Here is a 14,893-nt window from a genome sequence, read left to right as displayed (position 1 = left end):
ACACTTCTGCTGAAAGAAGGAGCCATTGACTCTGAAAGCTTGCATACATAAAATCTTTTTTAATACTGTTTTCTCCTGCCACCACTTGGTGAATAGATGTTTTTATCCGTCCAATTACATTATGAAGTATAAATAGTGACTTATTGTGTAGTTAAGGTGATGAGCATTTGATGGACGACACATAACCAGATTGAAAATGCTGCTAAGCTTTTGAACAATATATTTCTTCAGAGATAACTCGGACAAGACGCATATTCACAGTGTGTAATAAATAATATGGAAGAATTTCATGTCATGTCAGACTGTCTTGCATGGTATGAGTACCTCCTAAAAATACATGTTGCACTGTGGCAGCATCAGCATTAAGTAGATAGTGCAGCCTTGTGCTCTAGAGTGATAATTAAATCTTTATTTCTGCCTTTTATTTCTGTCTCTTATCCTAGAGCTACTTAAGCAGGGTGCCTGCCGGGTGAAATGCCAGGTTATGTGGCAGAATGCTTTCATCTAACTCGCAACTTCAAATGGAACAGACACAATGGAGCACCACCCACACACTGACATGACGCAACAGTCACATGGCAAGCCAAATGAATGTGGAGTGCTTCACTTTCACCACACATCAAATCTGTGCTACTGACACTATACGAAAGTGTCTGCTCTGATTGTGAGATTGCCTCTGAACCCAGGAAAATGAGTATCAATCCTGAGTCCAATATTTATTTTATTGGTCTTGTGGAGAAGTAATGATACATTTACAGCCAAAGTAGTGCAAATTACAGCAACAGGAACCATCAAGATAAAACAAATTTCATCTTTAATAGAAAGATGCAGGGATTGAAATTTATTTAAATTATTTGCAGAAGAGAAAAAAGACAGAGAATTAAATAGAAATACATTAAGATGGTTTTCTATAAAATAAGACTGTGGCTTTTTTATACTGATTTGCTGGATCTTAATGTAATATCAGATCCATTTCGTATGTAGATTGTAATTTTGTTCTGCCAGAAAAGTGCTTCACTTTGGCTAAAAAAGGAACTGCAGAGACGATTTATCAATTACACTGTATTGTTTGTAGGTTGCTGTTGGTTTTCTGGGTTTAATGTGCATTCTTAACAGAATGTGTATAATTTCATACCTTTTCATAACTAATTACCTAAATTAGAGTGAGGTACATAAGGTAGTTTTCTGTAAAATAAGACTTGACTTCTTCTTACTGATTTGCTGGATCTTAATGTAATAGCAGATCCATTCCATATGTAGATCTGTACAAATTTTGTTCTGCCAGGAAAGAGCATGACTTGGGAGACAGGTGCTTACTCATTGTCCCTATTTGGTTTCTTCTTCATTGTATGCAGATTGCAATATGCAGTGAATCTTTGAAGTAATGTGTGAGAGTATGTCAGCACTGCAGTAATTAAAGTTTAGAATAGTAGTATGCCACCTGATCTTTTTTATTACTTCAATCTAAAAATCAGGAAACAATATGTTATAATGAACATTTTCCTAGAGCCAGTCTAATATCAATTTTTGCATCAAAGGTTATGGAATCTAATTATCACTTCCCGAGCATAATAATAATATATAAGAACTGTCATGAGACAAGTTTGTTGACATAAAGAAAATGCACATAAATATTCCAAAAGCAGTTTTAAGTAACAATTCACTTTTATGCTAAGTTTTATAACGTCCTCTGTGCACACGTATTGCCTCTTGGAAATCTAGTTGCTGATTGTGTAGTGAGCTAGCCTATTATTTCAGTGCTTGCTCATGGTTGACTGGTTCACTCCACCAATGATATACAACATTAAATAAAATCTTTAACTAAGATTTGAGTGTGAAATTACAGTTGTTGAAATCATAATTACAAAGCTTTCAGTGTTGATGATGTCATCAGCAGAGTTGGAACTCTGCACAAACAGTAAATATAAATAATCAAAATTGTGTGCTTGGCACCATTGTCAACAGGCGAGTCACAACTTTCTATGTGTGCCTCAGCACGGTTGAGCTTCAGTCTCACAATCTCCAGCAATCTGTTGTTTTGGGGTGGAGTATTCTAATAATCTAGCCAGCTTGCTAACTTGCGATATTGTGAGCCGTCATACACTGGCACCATAATAAAATATGACAAAACATAGTCTGAAATGCAGCATCAATGTCACAAGTGGCCTTCATTTTTCTGAACACATGACTTAGTATATAAATCACTATGAATATGTACAAATTTATGAAACAAACAACTAACTTCAACTATCATACTGACTTCATTTGTGCCACAATTTATTGGTGCATCCAACACTTGGATCACTATCACTAACATATTAAAAGAAAATTCCTTAGACCTTCACCCCCTGGATAATATGTAATTAAGTATATACCTTTTATTAGTCAGTTCTAAGAGTATATGTTCTCATTACATGTTTTTTGAGAGGAAAAGCTTCTTCCAGAAAAGTAATAAGAACATCAGCAGTCTTCTGCCCATGATGTAGGCTCCAGAATTGGTACTGTGCCTTCAAACAACTACTTACTGGAAAGAACTTTCATTTAATATATTCCCACCAATGTTTGCAGTCTTAGTCCTCATTGTCAGTTGGTGAAAATAACCCATCTGCATCTGTAACAGCTACAAAGACTATGGACTGTAATTATACAATATTGATCCAGTTTTAGCAGGAGCTTAAACTCTTACATGCTTTCGGTCAAAGCTACAAATATAGCTTGGTGAATTCCGTAGTTCCTAGTACTGATCAGCTATTTTCTTCCCAATTTATTGAGTTGGTGTTTGTAAATGTTCAGGCTGCATGTGGTCCACTACTGCCATTGACATTCCAGCCACAATTCTTTCAATGTTAGTGTCTTCATGCAAACAATAAAAGGAAAGCAGGATGCATATTCAAGTCTTTAAACACTGTAAAAGCACCATGGTGGTTCACATTAAGGATGTACCCATTAACACTCTCAGTTTCAGCCCTATTCTGTGTACCCGGCTTCAGAAACCAGACAATTTTTCAGTATTTGGAGACCTGCTGTGGTGGCATTTGTTAATATATTTTGACAAGTAGCCCACCATTTCAATTCTGCTTCCTTCTACTTTCAAATTATGGTGAGATGTATATGTTGTATTTAATAGGGTATGAAGGTAATCACATAACTGCCATGTTTTTGTAAAATTAAAAAAGTCACATTTTCAAATAAAATAAAAGTTTTATAAAGTGAAAATATTATATTTATATCCACTCTTTATATTCCTCAACTCAATTCTCACACAGAATGATAATGTTTCTTTGTGTGGTATATTTTGAAACAAGGTTCCATACACCATGAAACACCACACTGCTCACATTGGTACCACGTCTCTTTGTGGGAAGCTTTTCCAGTTCCTTTCTTGCTTCTGGAGCTCCATACATGGCACACACATGTAGCATACTTCCTGGACGTTGCTAAAGAAAGTGACTTTGTGATAATCTGCCTACAGTTCCACTTTGAATACTTGTGGCAGCGACATTGCACTTCCTCCTGAGTGAACTCAGCTGTGAGTGTTACAAAAAAGGCAGTGATTGTCATTTTCTTCTGGTGCACTGAATTGGATCAACAAGAATTAACTTGACACTCCCATATGTCGCAGGTGAAAATACAGTTTCCTCCACCATTTTACTGTCCTCTGCCGAAATACATTGTACTGTAAGTGTTGGTCTGCAAGAACCACCATAGCCCTGTTGCATTTGTAATCTAGACCTTGAAGTGGCTTCAGCACAAAGTACCATTCCTTTTTGTGTGTGTACCAGATGATGCCATATGTCTAGTTGGTAATGAATACACATCCCTCATGTTAAAAATGGTTCAAATGGCTCGAACCACTATGGGACTTAACTTCTGAGGCCATCAGTCCCCTAGAACTTAGAACTACACAAACCTAACTAACCTAAGGACATCACACACATCCATGCCCAAGGCAGGATTCGAACCTGCGACCGTAGCGGTCACACGGTTCCAGACTCTAGCGCCTAGAACTGCTCGGCCACACCAGCCGGCATATCCCTCTTGTCCTTCAATTTCATTGCCAACACATTACCTCTACGTCTGTATGTCATTTCTCCCTTCTGTAGTTTAGTTGCTACTAAATCTTGGGGCATCGATCTCCTTGACTTGCTCACAGTGTCTATAGCACCAGTTCCTGCTTTGAACCAACTGCTGAAGCAGATTGGGACTCGAATAAAATCTAAGTACACAGTGTCGCCTTTATGCAACAGATTGCCTTCAGATAGGATCCTCAAGACAACTGCTTTCCAGCATACACTTCAAAATTGAGGACATAACCATTGCTTGCCTCTGCAACAGTGTACAGCTTCAAGCCGTATTTGTGAGGTTTGTTCTGTGTGTATACTCTAAAACTTACATAACCTTGAAATGGGCATTTACCTTCATCTGTTGTAAGTTTTTCTCATGGACGATATGCTTGAATACAATGTTCCCTCAGCCTGTTGTAGTAAGGAAGGATTTTGAAGAGTGGATGAAATCCTTCTCCTGGCTTTTTTTGCTTACGAGTAAGTCACTTCTTTCCCAATCGGATAGTACTCTACATGCCATTTCGAACAAAATTCACACCCTACAATTTGCCGTGTGCTGGTGTTTGGGCGAATAAAGCAGTGCGTGCCACCATTACTGTGAAGATATATTACTCCTCAAACATCACTGAGAGAAAGATACTTCCCATGCCATCTGTGAACACAAGCCTGAAGTAAAATCCCAGGAAGGCCATACCATTGTCCAAAGCTGTCAAAATAGCGTCAAAAAGATGATATTCGAAGAATTACTGTAGCCCATAAATTCTACGGGCTTGGCAATTTTTGAAAGTCCAGCGGCTCGTAAATTTTACGAGCTTGGTGTGGAGAGTGTTAACATCTTGTAGACTTTTGTTGATTAATACTAATTAAATTGACTAAAGCCAGCACACCTTTGCCATGCAAAGAAGCCATGGCACCACATCACTAATGCTGCATCACTTCTATTGGCATCTAGTCACACACGTGCCACGCCACTGCCATGTATCTGCTGTGCCACATATCAAGCCACCTGCCATACCTCATCAGTAAGTGCACTGCCTGAGACTGTGTGCATTGTTACCTACAGCTGCAAGCTATATGGAAGCCTTATGCCACATCAAGCAATAGATCACTTGCCTCGTCTCTCCGGTGGCCACCCTGCCCTACGCAGCAAAAAATTATGTGAATAAAGAAAGGGCAATATAATTGTGGTTGAATATGTCACTGATGTAGAAGCATTTCCAAGTAACAGAACAGAAAATGGAATTCAACTTGTTGGCCACACTGAAACAATACACAAATTTATATGTTTATAAAATGACAAGTAAAAGAATATACTTGGAACAAGTGCAAACTGAAACAGATAAAAGGATGTAAATACAATAATGGAAAGTCCTGAATGGGATAAAAATAACAGAATGAATAAAGATTAGTTACTGACCAATATTGAGGTTTACAGTTGTAAAAGTTTTTAATCTGCTGTGCAGATTTGGCATTACACCATTGTCAAGCATCTAGAAACATATAATACATTGTATCAGAAAAACGTCATGGAGACATAAATTCTGGAATCTTCTAACATGGAAGTATGTAAAAATATTGAAATATTTCTTGCCATTTCACAGCACAGATATGAGTTATAAGTGATGGTACAATTCCAGTGATGTGTGACACTTTATAGCCTGTTAACAGGTCATAGCTACATCTGTTACATATAATGCCATAGGTTCAAAGTGCATTCTTGTGTTTGCTTCCATTTTTGTATATCACTATGACTTTGTACTCTTGGAGCTTTAGTGCCCATCTCAACAGACAACCTTTTTCTTCGCGCTTGTCATCCAATGTAGACAATGTTGTTCAATCACAACAATAAATTGGTTGCTAAATAAGTGTGACTGGAACTATTTGATGGCTGAAACAACTGCAAGGGTACTCACCATCCTGAATTTATTCTAGAACTGCAACTATCTCATAACCATTGACATTGGTGTTGGCAGTCTAATCATACAATGTTAGGACTGAAGAAGATGTTAGCACCTCATTAAGGACAAGGAAAGATCTCTGGATCAGTGCAGACTCCATAGTCATTAACTAAGTGCTCCTAAATTTTTATTTTTGTTTTGGTCACAAGAGGCCCTTTTTTGGATTCAGGCAGAGGCGTGGGGTCTGAACACCCTTCAAGATAGTTGTAAGACTGCTTAGATGTCCTTCAAAATCTCATCTAAATAACAAAGACTCATTGTCTATTTAAGATATCAAAGTAGGTTGTCTGTCATACATTTGAAGGTAGCTGGAGCATTAGGCCAAATGGCATAACTTTAAACTCATAAAGGCTGTCAAGTGTTATGAAGGCAGTGTATTCCTGGTCAGTCTCATCAACCTCGATTTGTCAGTGCCCTGTCTGCCTGTCCTTAATTGAGAAATATGTTTCTTCTTTCAAACAATCTAGGGTGTCATAAATCCATGGCAACAGGCAGACATCTTATTTCATGATATTGTTCAGTCATCAGTAGTTGACAAAGGAACGGCATTCTCCACAAGGGACACAGTATAGGACCAAGGGATCCCTGAATGTCTATTTATTCATGAGCTAAACATGACTTTACAAAGACGTAAAAGCTTGTGGTCTGGATCCCAAACTCTGATGATGACATGCTGCTCTTTGAGTTATTCTATCCTTTGCTTCTTCATCTTTGCATAGCTATGGCAATTTCTATCCATTTGAAACTGCTTACTGTGTTCATCTCTTGGTTTCCCTCTACCACTATTACTCCAAAAACTTTTTTCAACAACCAAACTGCCCATTCCTTTATGCTACAGAAGGTGTCCTAACAGTGTTCAGAGTGATTGTCACTCATTAGTGGTAACAACAAACATGTATAGAGACACAGGATTTAAATACATCAGCTGCCTGTGAGCATTGATTTATATCAATGGAGCAACTTGAAAATTTGTGCCACACTACAATTTGAACCTGGATGTCATGCTTACTAGGCAGATATGCTGACCATACAGCATTTGGACATAGTGGTTACCGCAATTGCATGTTACTCCTAGCATCTTGCCATTTTTCGTAAGACAGCCAATGACACCTTCAGTGCAGATGCACACCGAGCTCAGACTCTTATGGGAATCAGCGAGATGCCACAAGTAATGGGCAGGGGCACTACATCAATAGTGTGTGGTATAAGATGAGAATTTGGGTCTCACAGGAGGCCTGCTAGGGAAGCCTGTGCAGTTGTGTCAGCATATCTGCCCAGTAATTGGGAGATCCAAGTTCATGATTTGGTGTGGCACAAATTTTCAACTTGCCTCATTGATGTAAATTAGTGACCACTGGCAGCTAATGTCTTTGATACCTGTGTGTCCTGATTCGTGCTGATCAAAATTATGTCCGTCATTTCTGACGTGTCCGAAAGAATAGACACCACAAGGTATGACAATGATTGACAACGATCCTTTCAACACAAATGCGCACCAAGCTTGAACTCTTGTGAGAATTGGTGACATTCTGCGACTAGTGAGTCTAATGATAAGGGACACTACACCAGTAGTGTGTGGTATAAGACGACAGTTGGGTCCAATGCGAGGCGTGTTGGAGTAATCCATGTGGTTGTAGTGACCAATGTGTCTGGATATTTGTATTGAAATACACCATTGGTCAGAATGATGTCAAATTGCAACAGAATATTATCGGAGAAGGGGGAAAATCTATGGTAGAAGAAAAATAAATAGTTACAAAATGTAGCAATAGATGGCACTGTAAGCATCATAATTTAATAGTGGATGACTACAAATGACAAATGAATCATACAACATTGTATAAGTTGTACGTTTGACATTAAACAAACTGTACTACTCAGTGTGTCCCGAGGCCAAAAACTGCATAAAAAGCATCAGTCAAAATCAAATCGAATTATTCATTTCTGTGTGACTGGGGTAAAACATGTTCAATATGCTGTCCACCATTTTCTGCATCAAGTTGAAATCGAGAAAGAGCATGTTACACAACTGATCGAAGTGTTTCCAGGGTCATGTTAAGAACGTATTGTGCAATGTGTGCCTTCAGTGCAGCTAAGTTTCCAATCAGAACACTGAACATAACATCTTTCAGGTAGCCCCACAGCCAGAAGTCACACATATTAAGATTAGGTGATTGGGATGGCCAGGCTGTAGGGAAATGGTGGCTGATAATTGTAGTATACGAGCTGGCACTTCAGCAGCTGCTTAACTGGATTTGAAATGTGCAGAGGTGCGCCATCTTGCATAAAAATGATCCCATCCATACATCCACGCTGCTGGAGAACTGGAATGATGTAGTTGCGCAAAAGACACCAGTGATGGTATAGGTAACAGGACCTGAAGCACCTGTCTCTTTGAAAAAATCCCTATCATACATGATGCCATAAATCAGCACCACACAGTGACCTTTTCAGGATGAAGTGGTATTGGTTGATTTTTGTGTGGATTTTCCGTTGCCTATATTCGACAATTCTGTGTATTGGCATATCCTGTGAGATGGAAGCGGGCTTTGTCTGTCCACAAAATCTTCCACGGCCAGTCATTGTCCACTTCGATGCAAGCAAGAAATTCTGAAGCAGAGGTCACTCTTGCTGGCAGGTCAACAGGAAGCAATTTGTGCACGTGGGAAATTATGAATGGATAGCAAAAGAAGGATGTTTTGTAGGATTTTGCACACCATGCTCACAGGTATGTCCAGTGTTTGGGCAATTCTCTGTGCACTACACATTTGCAGACCACCACTCATCTCTTTCTCCATTGCTGTGGCTACTGCTTCCACTAATGTGTCGAATCAGTTTTGTTTCCTCCCTGTACCAGCTTCCACACCAAAAGAACACATCTTTTCGAATTTCCAAATCAGTTTTTCCTGACCCACAGTGGTCATCAGACCAATGCCTTTTTTTTCAAACCCTTCAGTGTCTGGAACTTCTGGAGAGTGACATGTGCCGTCATCATTCTTGTAATACAGCTTTACAAGCAGAGCGTGTTCCTGCATTCAGAGAGTCATGGCAAACATTTCAGACGTGAAAGGAGGAAAAGCCCTGTTTTGGTGTGTTTATTCCAACTTCAATGGGTCATGCACATGATAGGTGTTTTCATTTACGTATTCTGACACATACAGTGCCATCTATTGATCAGTTTTCACACTACTTTTTTTTCTTCTTCTATATGTTTTCCCCCTTCTCCGATAATATTACATTGCAATTTGATGTCATTCTAACCAGTGGTGTTATTTCTACAGTGTTTTGAAAGTTTAACGTTAATTGTAATCATCCTGTATATTTCTTACACATCTGTACTGCAGTGGATTTAATTTAGCAAGCCTCTCTGGCTTTATGTTGTAAAATGTTTACTTAATCTATTCTATATAATATAAGTGCTCTGTAAATGAGTAAGCAAGGTAGCCTTCCCACCCTACTCTCCTTCCTCTCGCATCTCACCCTCCACGTCTCCATCACACACCGTAAACTCAGCAGAGATCAAATAACATAAGGGTCCTCAATATAAACAACACTGATTGGACATCAGTTTTGAACTTAGTCCAGAGAATGAAACCAGCTATCTGTTTCTACCAATCATGCTAATATTTTCAAATATCTTCAATTTGGTTTTGATAAATGCCAAAAGTGCTGTGCGAAATATGTGCTAGCTTTGCAGTGGTCTTTTCCAGAGAATAAAAACAATAATTTGAGTTTTCTAGTTGTTTCTAACACATCATAGTTAAATATTTTGAACTGAGTACTTAAGATAATTGCTAGTAAATTATAGAACTTCATATAAGGAGATTTGTCTTTCCTAATGAGATTTTAAAATGCAGTGTTATAATGTTAAACAGCTCTTCCTTTGTGAATGGTATCAGAAAAAAATGGTTGGCTTCACAGTAACACTGAGTAAACAATACTGGGTTTGTTACTTGCCGGTGGTGGTGATGTAATTCGTTTAACCAGATAGTTCTTTTGTTTCCAGTATTATTGATGTTCCTGTTTCTAAGCATTTCAACCTTTCTTCATATTTAAGTTATATAGTGGCCTTTTTATTTTCTCCCATTTTACTGTGTTCTATACTTTCTTATTTCTCTGTTTGTCAGATTGAAACTTTTTCTAATGTTCGGTTTTCACTGTATTCTATTTATGCCAACCATGTTCATGCTGCAGCTCTCAGATAAGTTTGACTCCATGAAAGAGGCCAACTGCATTTATTAATTAAACTACATTGGAAGCGAGTATTGATTCAATATTTCTCACTGTTTCCTCAATGATTCCACAGCATTTGGCCTAGAAACTTCACATGCTTTCTGTTTACTGTTATTACTTACACTTCTCAGTATTAAGTACCATATTTGTGGAAAAGTAATCACACTCATAAGAATCAGAATATACTTTCTAGCTAGTATATAATGAGAAGTAGGCAAAACTCAAAGTTAATCTACGTCAGTTACTTCTTTGTTAATTGTTTATCATTGCACCAGAACCATCATTGAGTACAACTGAATTATTGTCTTCTGCAGTGGTCATCAATTCACCTCTAATCTAGCTGTTAACAAGAGTTCCTTCTGAAACATGACCTGAGGCAAAGTCCCATAAATGGAGTTGGCAACTGTCTAATATAATTGCACCAGTTCCAACTTTTTATTTGAATATCAGGCGGCTTCAACACCAAAAATCAGCTGATTTGTGAGGTTCTTGCTTAATTTTGAGTGACACTGCCTGTAAATACAAATCAGAATGAGAAGCTGAATTTCCCATAGTGAAAAGTAGACCAATTAAATAGTGCACAATCACAACTATAGTGGCCAGTACGAAAATAGGGCTTCAAGATCATCTAGCCATCTTACAGCATCGCAGTTTTTTTGTATAGTGATAATTTCAAATGTTCACAAAAATTTTAAAAAATATTGGCCAAATCTATTTTTAGTCTAAAATATGATGGAGTACTTTCCCAAAGGAAATTCTCATTAGCTGCTAGGAAAAAAAATGAAAACTAAAGTTACAAGAAATTTTGGAGGAAAATAATTTTTTACTTCAACCTGTGGTAGTAACAGAATCAGTATAATGTAATTGGACTGTAAAAAAAAGAACATCCTCAAAGTTTACAGATGCATATGCTGCATCTTTTATTTTGGAAACATAAAAGTATACTAAACTGAAAATGGAGATGAGCATTTGGCGTCATTGGCTGGGAGGACCCTTACGGGGCAGGTCCGGCCGCTTTGGTGCAGGTCTTATTACATTCGATGCCACATTGGGTGACCTGCACCCCGGATGGGGGTGAAATGATGATGAAGAGAACACAGCACCCAGTTCCTGAGCGGAGAAAATCCCCGACCCAGCCAGGAATCAAACCCGGGTTCCTTAGGACAGCAGTCCGTCACGCTGACCATTCAGCTGTCGGGGCGGACATACTAAGATAAAAAATAAAGTATTATAAGAGGTGTGAAACTGTACCGACTGCGTAGCAAAAACTGTAGTCACTGATGAATTTTCATTCTGTAGGACTGCGAAGAAACTTCCCATGATAAAGTTGTTAAGAAAACTACAAAATTATTTTTGGTAACATTTCAGACATCTTTATTGTATCATATCATTTACAGAGGCAAATTACTTCCGCGCTATTCCATGCGCAGCAGCGCTCCGGTCATTGTAGGTCGTTGCCAAGAGTTTTGTTTGGATGGCTCACTTTAATATGACCAAGAATATTCCCTACTTCCCAGAGATATTTTACTGGCTGCTAATACATATCCTTCGTCATTGCATACATCACTCAAAATGGCAATATATGCTACTTAAAAGTAATTGTAGTTATCTTGAAGCCAATATTTTCACTGAAGTCGAGCAAAATATTTGTTCTAAAGATTTTGTGAAACCTAAGTTTCATCTAAATTTGCTGTAAGCCTATTATTCTCAGCACGCAATACGTGCTTCGTACACAAAAACCTCGTTCTTACTACTGCAATGTCCTGTCTTGTGTTAAAATTTTGTCCATCATGACAGTTTCTATATTGAAAACCAAGTGGGTGGAGAAGACAGTGCATTGAAGTGACTGGCCAGAATAATCAATTTTATCACGGACATTTCCCTGTATTTCTCTAGCCATCAGCTACTATCCTCTGTCATACTAAAGTAATAAATTCAACATTCTAGCTTTTTGTAAAAGTCATCAAATATCATAGATTTATATGATGTTACTGCACTGTTTATATATATATAGGTGATAAGAGAAGCACCACAACATTTTGTCATTTTATGAATTACATTGCCCTTACTACGAAACAGCCAGTAAATTCTTCTATGAAGAAAAGGAGTTAAATTTCAAATATACAAGTAAACCGAATGCAGTAAGATTATATCCAAATTTAAAGACATTTGATACAGGTTTTTAGGAAAAACTGTTGTTAATTAATGCGGAATTGACAATCCTATTTTAATTGACAGTTACTGTCAAGTAAACTAATCACCGCCACTTGTGATAAATTTATCAGATGTCTAATGTAAGGGCAAAACATTTGCCGTATGTCCTCTATAACTGAAATGAATAGACAAACATTTAAATCAAGTCAGCTTTTTACATAGACAGCACTTACCTGAACTGAAGGATCTGCTGGCTCAGTGTCTTCAGATTCACTGTCGCTTGTTTCAGCCAGGTGTATCATCACAGATTTCACTAGGGTGTCCCTTAAACACTGGTTCAAGAAATCAGTTTCTTGCAATGCTTCTGCATGCTTTACACACCTCTCCCAGTCCTGCTGAGTAACATTGTCAAGAGATTTGTGTGTTAGCTTCTCAACATCAGCAAGTTTGAAAGTAATATTTCTTTTTGCTACTTCTCTCTTTACTTGGGCCCATATCAATTCAGTGGTATTATACTGGCAGTGATATGGTGGTAGACGCACCACTTGGTGTCCCATTTCATTTGCCAGTTGATCTAATTCGTAAGTCTTTTTGGCACCTACAATTTCTTCCTTAGACAGGAGTTCAGCCTTCGTTTCTTTAACCACTCCATAATATTTGCCTTGCACCAATTGAACATGGCAGCTTTTCTATCTGAATGGAGTGGTAGCTGGCATTATCTATCATGATAATTGACCCTTCCCCCAGCACAGACAACAGTCAAATAAACTAATTCTTAAAAACTTCTCCATTCATTTCTGAATGGTATTCGGATTGGCAAGAACATTCCTCACCACAAAAAACAAGTTTGGCCTATGGTATGAAGCCTGTGGTTAATGAATCAGTGTGGGCAATGACAAGCGGCCACCTCTACTAGTAGGTACTTTCAAACCATCGTTTCCTTTGGATTCATGCCATATATACTTACTGGTGTGCTTCTGTGAAACCCAATTTTCATCCAAGTATGCTACAGGCCTGGTGTCTTCAGCACAGAAGAAGTTCATTGTATGCAAAAACTTCGCTCTTGCTGCTGCAATGTCTCTGCGTTCGATTAAGAATTTCCATCTGTAATTACACTTCTTGAATCGGAAACCAAGGGAGAGGAGAAGGCAAAGAACAGAGGTCTCTGAGCCCGAGTAATTAATTTTTTCACGGCAGTCAGCCTGTATTTGTTTAGACATTGGATACTCTCCTCTGTCGTAATATCCAAGTATAGTTCTATGCACGAGCTCTTTTTTAAAATCGTCAAAGTTGGTTGATTTCTGTTCATGTTCATGTCCCTTTCTTGGAGAATCGAAACACTCATTCATGTCTGGAGATTCTGCTAATGACACAGATTTGCTAATACGGCCTACAGTTGACTTGGATACACCACACACTTCAGCAGTAAGTTTATGAATTTGCACAAAATTTAAGTTATTCCTCACTTCTTCATTGCCAAGTAGATCAGTAAAAAACTTGAGTACATTCGATATCATAATTTTCAGTTGTTTAAGAATGTCTTTCCACCCTTTACGCACACCTACTGGATGAGTACTACAAGTAGGCCATTGCTCCTGCATTGTTGTTCACCAACGAATACACATCAAAGCACCTTTCTGAAGAATGTAAGACCCTGAGATCAGACGTGAACACTCAATGTAGCACGGTAACTCTGAGCTTTTTAGCTGCTCTGACCTGCTCCACTGCCAATGGTACTTATATGGCAACAAAGCCAAGAGGTGGGTGAATCACAGCCCGCAGCCCCTGCTGGTGGCAGGCAATAGCCTTGACCTTAAGGACTCTACTTTCGTGCTGGCCACTATAGTGTTTTACCAGTTGTGTGGTATTAAATTAAATTTGCTGAATTTTATGTATTGTCTAATTAGTGCTGCAGTGAAAGCTTGCTTATCAGTATTCATTCTGGAGTTCAGAATAAGTTTCCACTCTGCAGCAAAAAGTGCTCTCATATGAAACTTCCCCCTTTATTTATTTATTTATTTATTTTTATTATTCCAGTCATCGGTCTTCTGATTGATTTGATGCAACCTGCCATGAATTCCGCTCTTGTACCAATCTCTTCATTTCAGAGTAGCACTTGCACTCTGCATAGTCAAGTATTTTCTGAATGTATTCCAATCTCTGTCTTCCTCCACAGTTGTTTTTACTCTCTACAGCTTCTTCTAGTACCAAGGAAGTTATTCCCTGATGTATTAAAAGATATCCCAGCATCATGTCCCTTCTTTTGGCCAATGTCTTCCAGATATTCCTTTCCTCTCTGATTCTGTGCAGAATCTCCTCATTCCTTAACTTATCAGTCCACCTAATTTTTGACATTCGTCCCTAGTACCACATCTCAAATGCTTTGATTCTCTTCTACTGTGCCTTTCCCACAGTCCATGTTTCACTGCCATACGGTGTTGTGCTCTAGACATACATGCTCAGAAATTTCTTCTTCAAATTAAG

The 14,893-nt window shown here is 38.3% G+C and overlaps 1 protein-coding gene across 1 annotated transcript in view; it reads left to right on the top strand.

The window, feature by feature from the left end:
* LOC126284864 (uncharacterized) overlaps positions 1 to 14,893 on the top strand; it is a 201,968-nt gene that overhangs the window by 77,934 nt on the left and 109,141 nt on the right. The window lies entirely within an intron of this gene.

This window comes from Schistocerca gregaria, chromosome 8 (assembly GCF_023897955.1).
Source record: "Schistocerca gregaria isolate iqSchGreg1 chromosome 8, iqSchGreg1.2, whole genome shotgun sequence".
Classification (NCBI taxonomy): Eukaryota; Metazoa; Arthropoda; class Insecta; order Orthoptera; family Acrididae; genus Schistocerca; species Schistocerca gregaria.
This window is presented reverse-complemented; position numbering and strand designations above follow the sequence as displayed.